This window comes from Lissotriton helveticus, chromosome 2_1 (genome assembly GCF_964261635.1).
Source record: "Lissotriton helveticus chromosome 2_1, aLisHel1.1, whole genome shotgun sequence".
Taxonomy (NCBI): domain Eukaryota; kingdom Metazoa; phylum Chordata; class Amphibia; order Caudata; family Salamandridae; genus Lissotriton; species Lissotriton helveticus.
Genome location: NC_136059.1, coordinates 238,149,138 through 238,166,952, shown reverse-complemented (window position 1 = coordinate 238,166,952; position 17,815 = coordinate 238,149,138).

The window sequence follows — 17,815 nt, the reverse complement described above, 5'->3', positions numbered from 1 at the left end:
AACCACTGAACATAACAACCCTGATGGTAACTAGTCATAATATCGACTCCAAAATATCGAATGGACAAAATATCGAGTCAAAAATATCGAGTATAGGAAAATATCGTAAAAAAGAATATCGAAGTAGAAAATATCGTATCATTTAATGTGAAAATAATATCGAGTACAAAAATATCGAGTCAAAAATATCGAGTAATATTAATATCGATATGTAATGATAGTAAAAAATATCGAAAAAGTATAGATAAAATGTTAATAAAATATTAATAATATATTTAAAAAATAATATATATATTTATATAAAAATATAAATGTATGTTAATGTTTAGGAGCGGGATGTTGGGTTAATAGGGGATAAGGGTGGGGAGTAATTTAAAAATATGTTATAAAAAGTGTAAAAATCTATAAAATATTTGTATATTTTTTAATAATTTATTTAATACATTTTTTTATACAAAAATATATTTTTTTATTTAAAAAAAATAACAAAAATCTACTTAAAAATTGGAAAATATGTAAAAAAATATATAAATAATTATTTAGAAAAATCCTATATATATTTATATAAATATAGAAAATAATGTTAATGTTTAGGAGCGGGATGTTGGGTTAATAGGGGATAAGAGTGGGGAGTAATTTAAAAATATGTAATAAAAAGTGTAAAAATCTATAAATGTATTATAAAATAAAATTAAAATAAGTGTATAAATATAATTTTTTTACATAAAATATTTTTTAAAAATAAATTTTTTTATATAAAAATATTTAAAATTATAGGAAAAAATAAAATTTTGGGATAATATATGTTAAATAACTAATTAAAAATTACAATTTATTTTTGTAATGTTTTCATATTTTTAATATGTTTTTAATATTTTCAAAATATTATTAATAATGTTATCAAATACTATAAAATATTTTAATATTTATAAATATGTATTAATATTTTTAACAATTACTATAACATTTTTTAATATTTTTTAATATTTATTATTTTTTTTTCAAATATAATAAAATAAATGTATTCATTATTTTTTATTATTTATAAATTTATCAAATATTAATTTCTACTAATTTTTGCTCATAAAATAAGAAGAAAAAAATCTTAATTAATATCATAAAATATGTAAGAAATACTTACATTTATGTAATTTTAGAACAATATACTGATACTTTAAAAAAAAAATTATAAAAAATTTATACGGATAAAAATACACAAAATATATCTGAAAATAACATAAATATTCTTTTATAACACAATATATATAATTTAATATGTGGAAAAAAATGATCAAAATATGTTATAAAATATAATCTTTTGCACAGAAATTTTTATCATTTAGAATAAAATTATTAATTACAAGTAATATTTTTACAATAATTCATTATCAAATAAAAAAATTCGTATATTAAAAATACTAAATGATCTAATATATTATATATAGTGTAAATCACAAATAATATGTGGACAAATTTATTTAGAATCAGTGTCCAACACCTACTCTGATATATGTCTGACTGGAGTTGGAATAGTAAATTATAATTGGTCAGTGTCCAGCACCTTCCCTGATATTTGTCTGACTGGAGTTTGAATAGTTAATTATAATGGGAAACAAGCTTTACAACGCAACTTTTACAACGTACTACCATTACAACAAAAATTTACTACACAAAAACAATTACAACGCATGTATTTACAACGCATGTTTTTACTACGTAGGTACCTTTACAACGCATAACATTACAACTTAAGTATTGGTAAGTATATAATTCTATTTTAAATGTAATATGTTTGGGTTTTTTTAAGGGGTATTTTTAGGGTTCTGGGTCAGTTTGGGGTTTTTGGGTAAAGGGGTATTTTTAGGGTTTAGAGTTAGTTATTAGTTTTTGGGTAAAGGGGTATTTTTTGGGTTCAGGGTCAGTTTTCAGTTTTTGGGTAAAGGGGTATTTTTAGAGTTCAGGGTCAGTTTTTAGTTTTTGGGTAAAGGGGTTATTTTTAGGTTTCAGTGTCAGTTTGTAGTTTTTGGGTAAAGGGGTATTTTTAGTGTTCAGGGTTAGTTTTCTGTTTTTGGCTAAAGGGGTATTTTTAGGGTTCAGGGTCAGTTTTTAGTTTTTGGGTAAAGGGGTATTTTTAGGGTTCAGTGTCAGTTTTCTGTTTTTGGGTAAAGGAGTATTTTTAGGGTTCTGGGTCAGTTTTTAGTTTTTGGGTAAAGGGGTATTTTTAGAGTTCAGGGTCAGTTTTCAGTTTTTGGGTAAAGGGATATTTTTAGGGTTCAGGGTCAGTTTTCAGTTTTTGGGTAAAGGGGTATTTATAGGGTTCAGGGTCAGTTTTTAGTTTTTGGGTAAAGGGGTATTTTTAGGGGTCTGGGTCAGTTTTCAGTTTTTGGGTAAAGGGATATTTTTAGGGTTCAGGGTCAGTTTTCAGTTTTTGGGTAAAGGGGTATTTTTAGGGGTCAGGGTCAGTTTTTAGTTTTTGGGTAAAGGGGTATTTTTAGGGGTCAGGGTCAGTTTTCAGTTTTTGGGGAAAGGGATGTTTTTAGGGTTCAGGGTCAGTTTTCAGTTTTTGGGTAAAGGGGTATTTTTAGGGGTCAGGGTCAGTTTTTAGTTTTTGGGTAAAGGGGTATTTTTAGGGGTCAGGGTCAGTTTTCAGTTTTTGGGTAAAGTGATATTTTTAGGGTTCTGGGTCAGTTTTCAGTTTTTGGGTAAAGGGGTATTTGTAGGGTTCAGGGCCAGTTTTTAGTTTTTGGGTAAAGGGCTATTTTTAGGGTTCAGGGTCAGTTTTTTGTTTTTGGCTAAAGGGGTATTTTAAGGGTTCAGGGTCAGTTTGGGGTTTTTGGCTAAAGGGGTATTTTTAGGGTTCAGGCCAGGTTAGTTTTGGGTTTTTGGGTTATAGGAACAGGGTAAAAATGACATTATATTACATCTAAATTATATTAAATAATTTTGATTACATTTAATTACATTACATTAAATTAAATTATATTAATTTCAATTACATGCGTTGTAATGGTTTTTGTCTTCAAAATATTTTGTTGTAAAGGTATGTGTTGTAAAAGTATGCGTTGTAACGTAATACATCTATTATAATTGGTCAGTGTCCAGCACCTTCCCTGATATTTGTCTGACTGTAGTTGGAATAGTAAATTATAATTGGTCAGTGTTTAGCACCTTCCCTGATATTTGTCTGACTGGACTATGAATAGTAAAATATAATTGGTCAGTGTTCAGCACCCTCACAGAAAAATGTACATGACTGTGTTATAATCTTAGGAAAATAAGTACACATGGATGTTTTTAATAATTTTATTGTCAATTTGTTTTTATGACATGTACAGTACAATAGTCAAAACAATTAATATTCTATAGAAGTAGTAAGGAAAAAAGGATGTGTTCATTTACATTTATTGTAATTTATAAATGTACATTTTTTATACATATCTTTTGTACTGTATTTATACAAAACATAATAATTTGTAACATATTTATATTTGGGTGACAAATTGTAATATTGAGAACAAATTATAATCATTTTTATTCACAGACTGTTTATTATTAATTTAATAATGTTAATATATTATATATTAATATTATTAAATATACATGTTTGATATATAGATTATTATAAAAAAAATACAATAGTCAATATATGTTTTAAAGATATTATACAAAAAACATTGTAAAATACTTTGATAGATATTACATACAATGTTTTTAATAAACAATAAACATTTTTTTATTCTTTTTATATATATACAAATATTTAGGAGAAAAACATTATTCCCAATACTATATGAAATATTAAAACAATGACTTAGTTGGATATAATGTTTAAAAATAAATGTTTTTAATTCACATACATTGTTGGGATAATTAATAATAATAATTAATATATTATATTAATTATTAAAATTAATTTACAATTTTACAATAATTATAACATTTGTTACAAAATAAATATATACATTCTGAAAATAGTAATTCAATTTTAGAGTTGTCATAGTATTTATTTCCAGTGATGTATTTAAATTATATTATTAATATAATTAAATAACAATAATTATTTATTTATACTATTAATTTACAAATGAAATAAATTGCTACATTTACTTTAATAAAGGATTTTTTTTTATAATAAATATCATTGAACATTAAACATTTAAAAGATATGTATTATAAAGTATATATATTTTAAGTAATATTAATATTAAATAATATTCTATAAATATTATTTAATATTAATTAAAAACGGATATCTAAACTAAATAAATGGTCATTAGTGTTACACATTTTTATTAGAAATTATAAGTTTGTGTATGTATTTTATTTCTTATTAGAACATTGTATTTATTATTTTTACCTTTCTAATATACTTTAAGGGGACTACTTTTTGACCGCGTAAGGTTATTTTGCTTCATTCAGGACTGGAGAAGAGCGAGGTTGGAAGCTGCTTCGCGTTGAGAAAGGTAAGGGGAATTTTAACTAATATTTCGTAGATAGTAGTGTTTGAGACTATATTCGACGTTTTTAGAGTTATTGTATGTATGTAGTCGTCGTTTTGGTATGTTTTAGGTGAAACTTCGTATTTACCGAGGCGTCGTCTATGTTAGAGGCCTAGGGCCCCATTAGGATAGCGGGCGGAAAACCACCCCGCCCGCCATGGAGGCGGAAAACAACCGCCCGCCATGGAGGCGGTCCAACCGGCAGACAAATTAGGATTGACCGCCAGTACAGACCGACTGCGGCGGTAGCGGTGAAAATGAAACCGCCCGGCGTGTGCGGTGATGACAAAACTCCGACCGCGGCGGTCGGAAAAGCAGCGGAAAATACAAAACCGGCCACAGGGACAGCGGAGACACCGCACGGGAAATTACGATATCCCTGAGGGTGTCGCGGGCGGAACCGCAGGCACCGACCGCCGCAGTCGAAGGCAGGATTGCATGGGAGAAATGGCGGCCAAGCACCAGCAAACTCACCGCAGCGGACGAACATGAAATACATGGCGGTCGATGTCAAAGCACCGCAGTGATGCCAAATACTGCATAAACAAAGTAGCCATGCCCCCAATAGATACAACACACACACACAGATACAGAAATGTCAAACAAATATACAAAACAACATAACCACACCCACAACACACCTGACAACCACAATCCAATTGGACACACCCACACAGCTGAGTACAAAGCCACCCCCTCCACTCACCACAATCCTTTGCATCTTTCCTGAACAGAAGGCCACACACCACATCTGAGAGGAGAGGCAAAATCGCACACCACACCCACCCACCCACCACCACCATCAACACCACCATCACACCATCACAATCAAACCCCCAGCACACAAAAACACACCTCATCACCACACCCCTGCACCCACACACCCCTGCACCCACAAACACCTCAACCCCTCCACACCATGACATCACAAAAAATGCCAAAATTCACAGAGAGTGAGTTGACAGTCATGGTCAACGAGATTGTGAGAGTAGAACCACAACTATTTGGTAACCTAGTCCAACAGACACCATTAGCCACCAGCACACAAATGTGGGAAAGGATAGTCCAAAGGGTGAATGCAGTTGGGGCCACCCCAAGATCCAAGAAGGAGATCATGAAGCGGTGGCATGATCTCAAGAGGGTTGTCAAGGAGAGGAGGAGCAAGAACTGGACGCTGGCAAACGCGACTGGCAGTGGCCCTCCCATCCCACCGAAGACATTCACACCATGGGAGGAGAAGGTGCTTGCTATCCTGCTACCTGAGAGTTTCACAGGAGTAGCCGGGGGAGCGGAGGCTGGTAAGTACCGACAAATGTGTAACACCACATTGAGATTTACCTCCTTGCAATACCCAACCACCAATACACTGTCCATCCCTAACCAACATGTAGCCAGCCATTCTGCTGAGGAGGCCTGTATGGGGCCGGATTGTCACTACAACATGCCCCCCTGTCCCACAGCCCAGCAGCATGGAGGCCTCCCCCAGCCAGGAGCAAGTGTCAGCCATTGCACTGTTTAACAAACAAACTTACAGGTAGGTAGCCATCTTCACTTGGGGGCTGTTTGTGGGTGTGAGGGAGGGAGGGAGGCCTGTCTCACTACTCCCAGCATGCCCCCCTGTCCCACAGCCCAGCAGCATGGAGGCCTCCCCAGCCAGGAGCAAGTGTCAGCCATTGCACTGTTTAACAAACAAACTTACAGGTAGGTAGCCATCTTCACTTGGGGGCTGTTTGTGGGTGTGAGGGAGGGAGGGAGGCCTGTCTCACTACTCCCAGCATGCCCCCCTGTCCCACAGCCCAGCAGCATGGAGGCCTCCCCAGCCAGGAGCAAGTGTCAGCCATTGCACTGTTTAACAAACAAACTTACAGGTAGGTAGCCATCTTCACTTGGGGGCTGTTTGTGGGTGTGAGGGAGGGAGGGAGGCCTGTCTCACTACTCCCAGCATGCCCCCCTGTCCCACAGCCCAGCAGCATGGAGGCCTCCCCAGCCAGGAGCAAGTGTCAGCCATTGCACTGTTTAACAAACAAACTTACAGGTAGGTAGCCATCTTCACTTGGGAGCTGTTTGTGGGTGTGAGGGAGGGAGGGAGGCCTGTATCACTACTCCCAGCATGCCCCCCTGTCCCACAGCCCAGCAGCGTGGAGGCCTCCCCAGCCAGGAGCAAGTGTCAGCCATTGCACTGTTTAACAAACAAACTTGCAGGTAGGTAGCCATCTTCACCTGGGGGCTGTTTGTGGGTGTGAGGGAGGGAGGGAGGCCTGTCTCACTACTCCCAGCATGCCCCCCTGTCCCACCGCCCAGCAGCATGGAGGCCTCCCCAGCCAGGAGCAAGTGTCAGCCATTGCACCCTGCACACTCACCTTACAGGTATGTAACTACCGTATATCTTCATGAAGTGTGTGTGTAGAAATCAAATAACTATAGTACGCAATGCATAGACAATCAACCTTTATGACTCCATGATGTAACTCTGCACTATGTAATGTAACACGGTGTTGCCATGATTTGTACAACTGATGACAGCAAATTGCACTAGTGTACAGACAGCTGATGATACGCAGATGACACAAACACTGACCACTCCCCATCTACTCCACAGGTGATGAAGAACTCACTGCTGGGGACAACACCAACGACCAGCAGAGCCAGTCTCCACCTCTGGCACATGGACTCACAGATGCAGACTCCCAGGACAGTTTGGATGATGAGCTCCAGGCCGGCCCATCTGGTGTTCCACAGAGCCAGAGGTCCCAGGCCCCCATCCTCCCCACCACCACCTCTGCTGCAACAACAATGCAGCAGACCCCTGCTGTCACGGCCTCTGCCTCCACCGCAACCACCACCACAGCCACTGCCACCAATACCACCACTATCACCAGTACCACCTGCAGCACCCTCCTTGTCCCTAGGGATGACCAGCCCACACCAACAACTGTGGAGGGCAGGGAGCCAGTGCGTGGCGCACCAGTGGCGAGGGAAGAGGTCCGTGGCAGCAGAGCAGGCGGGAGGGCCAGGGTCAACACCAGACCTCGGGAGGAGTGGACACCATCCCTGGACCACTTCACCAGAGTTGTGGATGCCTACCAAGAGGTCCAGGGACAAAGTGGCCGGTCGGATGAACTACTAAGGGAGCTCATCCTGCTGATGAGGTCCATCGATAACCGGCTGGGACAGATGGTGGACCTCATGGGCCAGCAAGTGGTGTTGCAGAGGGACAGGCCTGTGTCCCAACCATCCCCGCCGTCCCCTCCTGTTGTGCAGCAGGGTGACAGTCCACCATCCCCCCCTGCGCCAACAGAGAGGGGCGAGTCCTCTGATGCCGCTGGCCATTCAGCAGGCCCCCCACCGCCAAAAAGATCTAGGGGGCGTCCGAAGAAGAGCCTGGGAGTCTCTGGAAACAAAGCACCTGCCACACGCCAGTCACGGAGCCAGCCGTGAAGACAACCCTCTCCCCAACTGCATTCACTGTTTGGACTGTCTTTCCCCACATTGCCTTGGCAATGGCACCTGTCTGTTGGACTGGGTCACCACATCCATGTGGTGTCTACTCTTGCATCTCTGCGACCATGACTGTCAACTCACTGCTCCTTCACCACCTTCCTGTAAATATTCCCGCACAATTCACATGTCCACCCCGTAAATAAAATACCTGACACTCCAGATTTGGTGTATTGAATTCTTTAGTGCAGTATTTACATTGATGATAATGTCCATGATGTGTAAACATGATGTACAGTATGCAGGGCAGGAACACTCTGGAGCACCTAGGGAGACACAACAGAACTACAGTCACTGGTCTCATCATGCCAACACACACAGATCACTGCTCCACAAATATCCAATTTATCATAGGTACACTACACATTGTCTAGCTGATATGCACAAATACGGTCCAGAAATCATCTCCGTACGTAACGTCCATTACAACAATACCATACATAGGTGACAGAACATGTGGCTATTGGGAACATCTGCGCATATCCATTCACAACAAAAGCTACCACACTAGACTATGTAGACGTTGTAACTTGTCACACACCTTCAAGTGAAGTAGCGTTGTATTAGCTGCTGGCGTAGGTCAACTCCTTCCTCCTCTCCACTGTCCTCATCACTGGATTCAGGTCCCTGAGCAGGTAGTGGCCTTGGTTCCTCACCATCGTCCAGGAGCAGGGGGACCCCCTTGTGGATGGCCAGGTTGTGTAGCATACAGCATGCCACAACGATCTTGCACACCTTCCCAGGCGAGTATGCGAGTGCGCCTCCAGTCCTGTCAAGGCACCGGAACCTTGACTTCAGCAGGCCAAAAGTCCGTTCAATTACCCGTCGTGTCCTGCCATGGGCCTCATTGTAGCGGATGTCTGCTGGTGTCTGGGGATTCCGGAGTGGGCTCAACAGCCATGGCCTACTGGGATATGCAGAGTCCCCTGTGAATGAAAAACACCCATAGCAATGTTGTACGGCCACAGTAAAGCCAGTGACACATAGCACGTGAATGCAGTAGTGTAACTCACCCACAATCCAGGCACATTCGGGATGCAGATTCTCCATCATCCGTGGCACCATGCTGTTCCTCATAATGAAAGAGTCATGGGCCGAACCGGGATACTTTGCACACACATGTGATATTGTCATGTCTGCAAGGCACACCACCTGCACATTCATGGAGTGGTAGTGTTTGCTGTTCCGATAAATGTGCTCCGTCACCTGCGGTGCCACCAGAGCCACATGGGTGCAATCTATGGCACCGACTACATGTGGGATGCGCCCAAGTGGATAGAAGTCCCGCTTAACGGCAGCCAATTCACGTCCCCTGGGGAAATGTATGTAGCGATTGCGATATATCATCATGGCCTCAAGTACATCCCTCAGCACCATGCTGAACATGGGCTGCGACATCCCCCCAGCGTTAGCCACGGTCTCTTGGAAGGAACCAGTCGCAAAGAAGTGTAGTGCTGCCATAACCTTGTAGGTTGGTGTGAATGCCGTAGGATAGTGATGGCGAGGCTGCAGGTGGGGCTCCAATAGATCACACACGATCTTCAATGTTGGTCTGTCCAGCCTGAATTTCCTGATGATTGCCTCATTCTCCATGTCCTCAAGCACAATCAACTGACGTAGGAGATTTGGCCTCCTCCTAGTTTAGGATTATAAAGAATAGGTCAATGACAAGCATCATGAGATGGCCATAGCACAAAGCATCAATGATGTAATGGGAAAACAACAAGGGCCAGAGAGATGCATGGCACATCAGGTTACATGGCTGGCCAATAGCTACACACAGAGGGCAGGCCTCTCCAGTGACAATACCCAAGTGACAGTAACACATCGGGTAATGTGAAAGTGGATATAATGATAGAACTTTTGACATGCGCAGACATGGAGCTACTAGAGCCACAAATGTAATGTGACTTAACATGTCTGTCATACCCATCTGCCGTACCTGCCACACCTCAATGCATCATGTACATTCTGCAACCATTCATTGACACAATGATCACAGTAGCAGGGACACTTCTGGTTGTGTGCATGATCAGTTGTGAATCCACAAGTCAGGTACGATACAATGCAGTGCCACCAGCCCGGTCAAGGTCTGCACTGACCAACAACACATTAAACCTCACGACATCTATGTAGAGCACCTGACGTCTGTCAATCATCATCACACATCAAAACCCTTACTAAAATGGCACAAACACATGCTAAAGTGGCTCACACTGAACGTGCGTCCTCCTGTGGATGCAATGGCTGTGTGGCATTGTGTGTACAATGATGTGCCCTACACCATGTAGCTGCAGGGTACTTATACATTGTCCAGGATTGACATACACAGCAATGTGTATGAAAATGCCAGAACCTACCGCCGGTCCCCGGCGGTGTGACCCCAGCACCACCATCTACCCAGCCAAGGTAGCCATTGGCACATGGACTTGTGTACATGCCGGTGGCTATGCTCCGCCGCATGAGTCGCGGTACCTACCGCCGGTCCCCGGCGTTGTGACCCCAGCACCACCATCTACCCAGCCAAGGTAGCCATTGGCACATGGACTTGTGTACATGCCGGTGGCTATGCTCCGCCGCATGAGTCGCGGTACCTACCGCCGGTCCCCGGCATTGTGACCCCAGCACCACCATCTACCCAGCCAAGGTAGCCATTGGCACATGGACTTGTGTACATGCCAGTGGCTATGCTCCGCCGCATGAGTCGCGGTACCTACCGCCGGGCACCCGCGGTGCATCACCGCCATGGCGCATTGCATACAGCCAATGGCATGGGTGGTCGCTGTGGCATGATGCATATTTGAAAATAGCAGAAGCTGTGCTCCGCCGCCGCGGAGCCGGTCATTGGATGCTTTTGAATGATGCACCATCGTGGTAGCGCACCCCGGACACCCGCGGTGCGTCACCGCCATGGTGCATTGCATACAGCCAATGGCATGGGTGGTCGCTGTGGCATGATGCATATTTGAAAATAGCGGAAGCTGTGCTCCGCCGCCGCGGAGCCGGTCATTGGATGCTTTTGAATGATGCACCATCGCGGTAGCGCACCCCGGACACCCGTGGTGCGTCACCGCCATGGCGCATTGCATACAGCCAATGGCATGGGTGGTCGCTGTGGCATGATGCATATTTGAAAATAGCGGAAGCTGTGCTCCGCCGCCGCGGAGCCGGTCATTGGATGCTTTTGAATAAGGCAGACCCAGACAACCAATTGTAGCAGCTTATTAGCTTCCTAACTACCCCCGGGGGCTATAAATCTGTGGGAGTGAGCCACACATTCCCACTGCTCACAGAGCCTGCTGCCTTGGACCCTCTCCTGCTGCTGCCTGAAGAGCCTGCTGCCTGGGACCCTCTCCTGCTGCTGCCTGAAGAGCCTGCTGCCTGGGACCCTCTCCTGCTGCTGCCTGAAGGGCCTGCTGCCTGGGACCCTCTCCTGCTGCTGCCTGAAGAGCCTGCTGCCTGGGACCCTCTCCTGCTGCTGGCTGGGACCCTCTCCTGCTGCTGCCTGGGACCCTCTCCTGCTGCTGCCTGACGAGCCTGCTGCCTGGGACCCTCTCCTGCTGCTGCCTGAAGAGCCTGCTGCCTGGGACCCTCTCCTGCTGCTGCCTGAAGAGCCTGCTGCCTGGGACCCTCTCCTGCTGCTGCCTGAAGAGCCTGCTGCCTGGGACCCTCTCCTGCTGCTGGCTGGGACCCTCTCCTGCTGCTGCCTGGGACCCTCTCCTGCTGCTGCCTGGGACCCTCTCCTGCTGCTCACAGAGCCTGCTGTCTGGGACACCTCACAACTCACTTCCGCCACAGGTCTGCCATATCCACAGGGATGTCAAGAACAGATAAGATCCGTGCCAGTCCATTCACGAGTGAGGAGCTGGATGTCCTTGTGAACGAGGTGCTGGCACAATACCCACGCCTGTTTGGTGGCCCCAATGTCATGGTAAGTCAACATGAAGGGAGCAGTAGGGCAGGGTGGTGTCAGACGTGTATTCATTAGCTGCAGTATGTGCTTTTTGATGTGGGGTGCAGACAAACACTGACAGACAAGATGTTTCCAGGTGGTGGGAGTGTGTGTTTTGCATTGTGACTCTGTCCTAGGCCTATACTTGTATGTGTGAGTGGGATTTGCTATTTTTTCGGGCAGGCATAACCTACGGTTGTTTGCCTTGTAGCTGCCTGGACAGTGTCCGCTTGTGATGTAATTTCAGGGTGCCCCTGTTGTCATAGTCAGTGTGCCCCACAGAGTAGGTTCAGTGGCTGCACAGCCAAACGTTGTCCATCAGCCAACTTACATGCTACAGTTGCTTCACACTGATTAGTGGATATGCCCCATCAATGCCCTGTACTATTTCTGAATTACACAGTGCTGTTGATGCATTTGTGTTGAAGCATCATTCTTTAGTGTGATTATCATGGAGACTACGAACCTCAATGTGTGCATGCATTCACTAATGTTTATGCCATGCAGAGTGGCCTTGTGAGGGTACCCCCAGTTCTGGAGGGAGGGAGGTCACTGTGAGTCCCGATTCAGTCTCTGGCTGCTGTACTGATAGATGCTGACATATGACATTGTGTAAATGTTCATTTGGCCTTCTTTACTCTCATTCCTGCAGCTCAAGGTACACCAACGTAAGGCTGTCTAGAGGGCCATAGCAGCAAAGGTGCGAGCCCTGGGGGTATCAAACAGACGACACACACACTGTCACAAGAGGTGGGACGACATCAGCCGGCTGGCTAAGCTAGTGGCAGAGATGACCTTGGGGATGGTACCACGCACAGGGCGTGTGGCACGGCGCACCATGACTCCGCTGATGGGACGCATACTGGCAGTGACCTATCCAGACATGGATGCACGTCTGAAGGGGCTTCAGCAGCAAGACAGAGATGGTGAGTATCCGGGTAGGGAGAGTATGTCTGGGAGTGGATGCATGTGTAGAGTGCCTGTGGCAGCGGTGACACATGTGATGTGCGTGTGCTGCCATGCTGTGATATGTGATGTGAGAGGCAACTGTGATGTGTGTCTGTATGAGGCATTGGCCCACCATGGCCTTACTGTGCAGCTCCTGCCTGCAGGTTTCTGTCCTTGACAGATATTTTGTTGTCCACATGGTCACTCTTCTTTGTGATGGTGGGTGTAGTCCCTATTCTGCCGTACAGCTGTGTCCACTTAATGAGTGTGACACCATGTCTGTCTACTTTGCATGCACCTTCATGGTAGTGGCCCACACATCTGACGACAATGTGAACCCAGATTGGCACATGGTGATTGTAATGGCCTATTTGACAATATGGCATGTGTACACAATACAGGTGTGTGTATTCACCTCTGGATCACTTTTGGTCTGTAAGTGGTGATGTTTGTTGTGGCTACATCATGTCCATGGGGCAGGTCAATGTGGGCTGGGGGAACACCATCCATGGACAGGGTGTAGTGCTGTGTGTCATCGACATTGGTCCACTCCTGCCTGTTTGTCCGCATGACAGGCACTGTTGTGGTCTATATGGTGTGTAGCTGCACAGTGATTGGAGGGTGTGGTGGTTACCATGTAGCTCTAGGCCTCTCATGTGCTGCATTGATCTGATATCGTGTGACCAGACAATGACACTTAGACAACCATGTTTCTGTCACTAATGCAGATTCGCAAGACACCACGGCGGAACATGATCCTGAAAGTGGTGGCGAGACCAGCACGACAGCGGCAGCAGAGCAAAGTGAGACGGAGCCAAGTGACACTGACCACACCAGCGCTACTGAGGGTGACAGGAGTATGCATGAGGAATCTGTGGCTGAGACACAGAGTACCACTTCATCTGAGGGCAGGGGGGATGCGTCCCTGTTAGCACCCACAGGAGATGGGGAGTCTGCTGCTGCATCAGACTACCAGCGGCCACTGCCCACCCTCCCATCCACTTCCTCTGGGGCTGCCCGTATCCGTGTCACTAAGAGGGGACATGTGACATTCACACATGGCACCGCTGCACCTGCACCTGTCCCCCCTGCTGCCCTCAGTGCAGAGTGCGTAGATCTCCTGCGGCAACTTTGCGTGGGCCAGACCGCCCTGCTCAATGCCTTCAGTGCACACGATAACAAATTAGGACAGGTTCTGGCATTCATGAAGGGCATACACTCTGACATGGGTGGCCTACATCGTACACTCCTGTCATTGTCAGGTACAGTGACGTCAGCCCTCCAACAGGCACATGCCCCCTTTGCAGCTCAGGTGCCTGTGACGTCCACCCAGTCCGTGGCCACATCAGATGACAGTGAGCACTTGGGACATACATCAACTAAACGATACAACACTAGGAGCACAGGTCAGACCCAAAGCAAACAATCCCCCCCAATATGCACAGACAAGGTGAAGTCACAGAAGAGCAAGACCAGAAGAGCATTGTGTCAGACACCAGGCTCACATGCTGCAGAGGCATCACCAGAAATCGACTCAGCTATGCCCACAGAGGATGTGTGGGATGTCTTGGCTACACCTGGGGAGAGCACAGGGACACAACCACCTACCACATCAACCCCAGTACAAAGTACATCGAGGCAGGTGGAGGGAAGCCCTGTTGTGACCAGCCCAGTCATTGTAGCAGAGTAGACCCCTGTTGTGAGCATCCCAGTCATTGTGGCAAAGGAGGGCAGTGTTGTGTCCAGGCCAGTGACTCAGGTAGAGGAGGGCAGTGTTGTGGCCATCCCTGGCAAGAAGGGACAGGAGGGCACTGTAGACACCACCCCTGGGGTAAGTGGGAAGGTGGTCACTGTGGGGGTACACCTTCCAGAGAGGGTAAGGTGGTCCGGAGGCGTAGCCAGCCCAAGCGTACTGCAGGATCATGCACTTCTCCGGAGGGAGTGCCAGTGTCTGCCCCTGATGTGGGACAGTTGGGGGTTGTGCCGGTGGTGTCAACGCCACTTCCCATCAACCCCATGACAGGGAAGAAAATTCATATTCCGAAGAAGTGGAAGGGCACCCCTCCAACCTCTCCCACCCACACTGTGTCAAGGGTGTGCATGACTCCACCTCCACGTGCCACGGTGCCACCTGATCCGCACAGCCCTCCACCTTGCAGGCCCTCTGTTATTGCCACATCACATGTCCCTCTGTCACACCAGTCAAGTGGACCTGCAGTCCCTGACACACAGCCAGGTCCCACTCCACATGACAGCCAGGAGTGAGTTGTCAACACCCTCAGACGCCTGTGCCACACAGAGGTGTGCTACTCTAGACCATTAGCGATCTGGGTGTGTTCATGGGCCTGTTGCTCTGATGTACTCTGCTCTGCCAAGGACTCTGGGCCTGTTGCTCTGATGTACTCTGCTCTGCCAAGGACTCTGGGCCTGTGGCTCTGATGTACTCTGCCCTGCTCTGCCAAGGACTCTGGGCCTGTTGCTCTGATGTACTCTGCCCTGCTCTGCCAAGGACTCTGGGCCTGTTGCTCTGATGTACTCTGCCCTGCTCTGCCAAGGACTCTGGGCCTGTTGCTCTGATGTACTCTGCCCTGCACTGCCAAGGACTCTGGGCCTGTTGCTCTGATGTACTCTGCTCTGCCAAGGACTCTGGGCCTGTTGCTCTGATGTACTCTGCTCTGCCAAGGACTCTGGGCCTGTTGCTCTGATGTACTCTGCTCTGCCAAGGACTCTGGGCCTGTTGCTCTGATGTACTCTGCTCTGCCAAGGACTCTGGGCCTGTTGCTCTGATGTACTCTGCTCTGCCAAGGACTCTGGGCCTGTTGCTCTGATGTACTCTGCTCTGCTCTGCCAAGGACTCTGCACTTCCCGATTGTGTTTGACCAGTGCATAGTCTGTGCCATTTGTACATGATTTTGTGACTTGCTGGTGTCTACTAATGTTGTGTAGCTACATCTGTGCAATATGTGAATAAATACAGTTACTTATGGTGTGTTTTCTCTGTCTCCTTACTGATTAAAGTACTTTTCTTGTTTGCATATGCTTGACTGAATACCATGCTCTATTTTGTAAATCACCATTGCAAGGCTCTATGTGGCCATATGATTATTAGACAGGGGGGACAGGGTCTTCAGTCCATTCTGGCCCTGCTGATGTTGTACTGTGTGATGGCTATTTTACAGGCCATGCAGTTTTCGTGTTGGTGAATTGCTATTGCTGCATACACTGTTCACAGGTCACCTTGGGGGACACTGGCAGCACAGGGTGTGCAGCTGTGCTGTGGTTTAGTCGATGTCTATGATGTGATGAGGTGTGTGTGTTTTCCTTTCTGTGTGCCCAGGTGTGTATGTGTATGGTCGTCTTGTGTTGGCCCTTGGTCCTGGTGGCATGGCTTACATGGCATGTGTGGTGTTGGGTGTGGCAGAGGTGTGCAGTGTGAAGGGCGTTAGTTTGTAGTGTATGTATGTGTGCCCCTGTATGGTGTGAGACACACATGTGTCAGCCAGGAGTTGTATGCCTGTTGTTTGTTTTGTCTTGCCCTGTGTGGATGATTGTATGCAATTGTGTGGGCTGTGGGGAGTGCACTGGTGTTGTGTGTTCGTTGTCAGCCAATCCTGCAGTGCCTGTGTCCCTGGTTGTGTGTCGCAGTGTGTGTGTATTGTGCTTGTTGTTACAGTGCTTGTTGGTGTGCATGGGGTTGCACGAGATAGGCACCTGGCCTGTGACTACCTCGGGTGGGGTGCAGTGTTGGTCGGGGTGGTGTGTCACTGTGATGTTTGGGACCTGGCCATGCCTTGGTGTTGCCCTGCCTTCTGCATAGTGCGCATGTGTTGACCGTGGCGGTGACGTGTCCGTGACCGTGACGTTGCTGCAGGTTGGCGGACGTTGTGTGTTCCGGATGCCGTGGGGTGCCTTGTTGTGCGGTGGGTGATGTGTGGGTGCCCATGTGAATGTGTTGTGCCCCCCAGCAGGATGCCAGTGTTTTGTTTGGGCACTGTGTCGCCATGTGAGATGTGTGGTGCATATGTGTAGTGGCGTACCTGCGACGGCGTCCGCGGCGGCCCATCTGCCGATAGTGTTGCAGCAGGTACATGACCGGAAGCATGTGGAGGGCTGGGTCCATGGGGTTCATGTCGGGTCTCGGCGTTCGTGCTCCGCTGTCGACTTTCCGCCTGCTTCAGCTGTGCGGTGTCTCCGCTGCCGTGCGTCTGCTTGTTTGGGCCATCCTAATTTGTCGAGCGGGGCGGACGTCATCGGCCGCGGCGGAGCGTCTCGATTGGCTACAGCCGCCGCGGTGGCGGGCGCACCTTGATGGCGGAGCGCGGCGCTCGGCGGCGGACGGGAAATGACCTGTGTTTACCTATCCTAATGTGGCGGACGTGAGTTCCGCTGCTCGCGGGCGGAAAAAGCTGTTTTTCCGCCCCGCCATCGCTGCGGTGGTGCCACCGCCCGACATCCTAATGGACCATCTAGTGTTTTTTTATGCTTAGGATATGTGTTTGAACATGTTTTACATAAATTTTAATGTGTATTTTGGAATCTTTGGGTGTTTGTGTGGGTGGGTTAGTTAATGTATGTTTTTTTACAGGTACCGGAAATTCGCAGTATTATTCCATGGAAGGATGCGGTTTTTTTTGGGAGATAAGATTGTATTACAAATTAATGTAATATTTTAACATCTATCTCCTTTTTTCGTGATTTCCTGGAGCGATTTTTAATCTTTTACACGATTTTTTGGGTTTTTATGGTTGTTGATTTGGAATGGATTACGATAAGATAGTGCTTTTTTTTTTAACTAAGTGTGTGTATGTTCATTTTTAAATGATTTTTACACACTTTGTTTACTCCACGTTTACTGGAGCGATTTTTTTAATCTTTTACTAATTTTCGGGATATTTGTAGGGTGTCGCATTGCATTGGG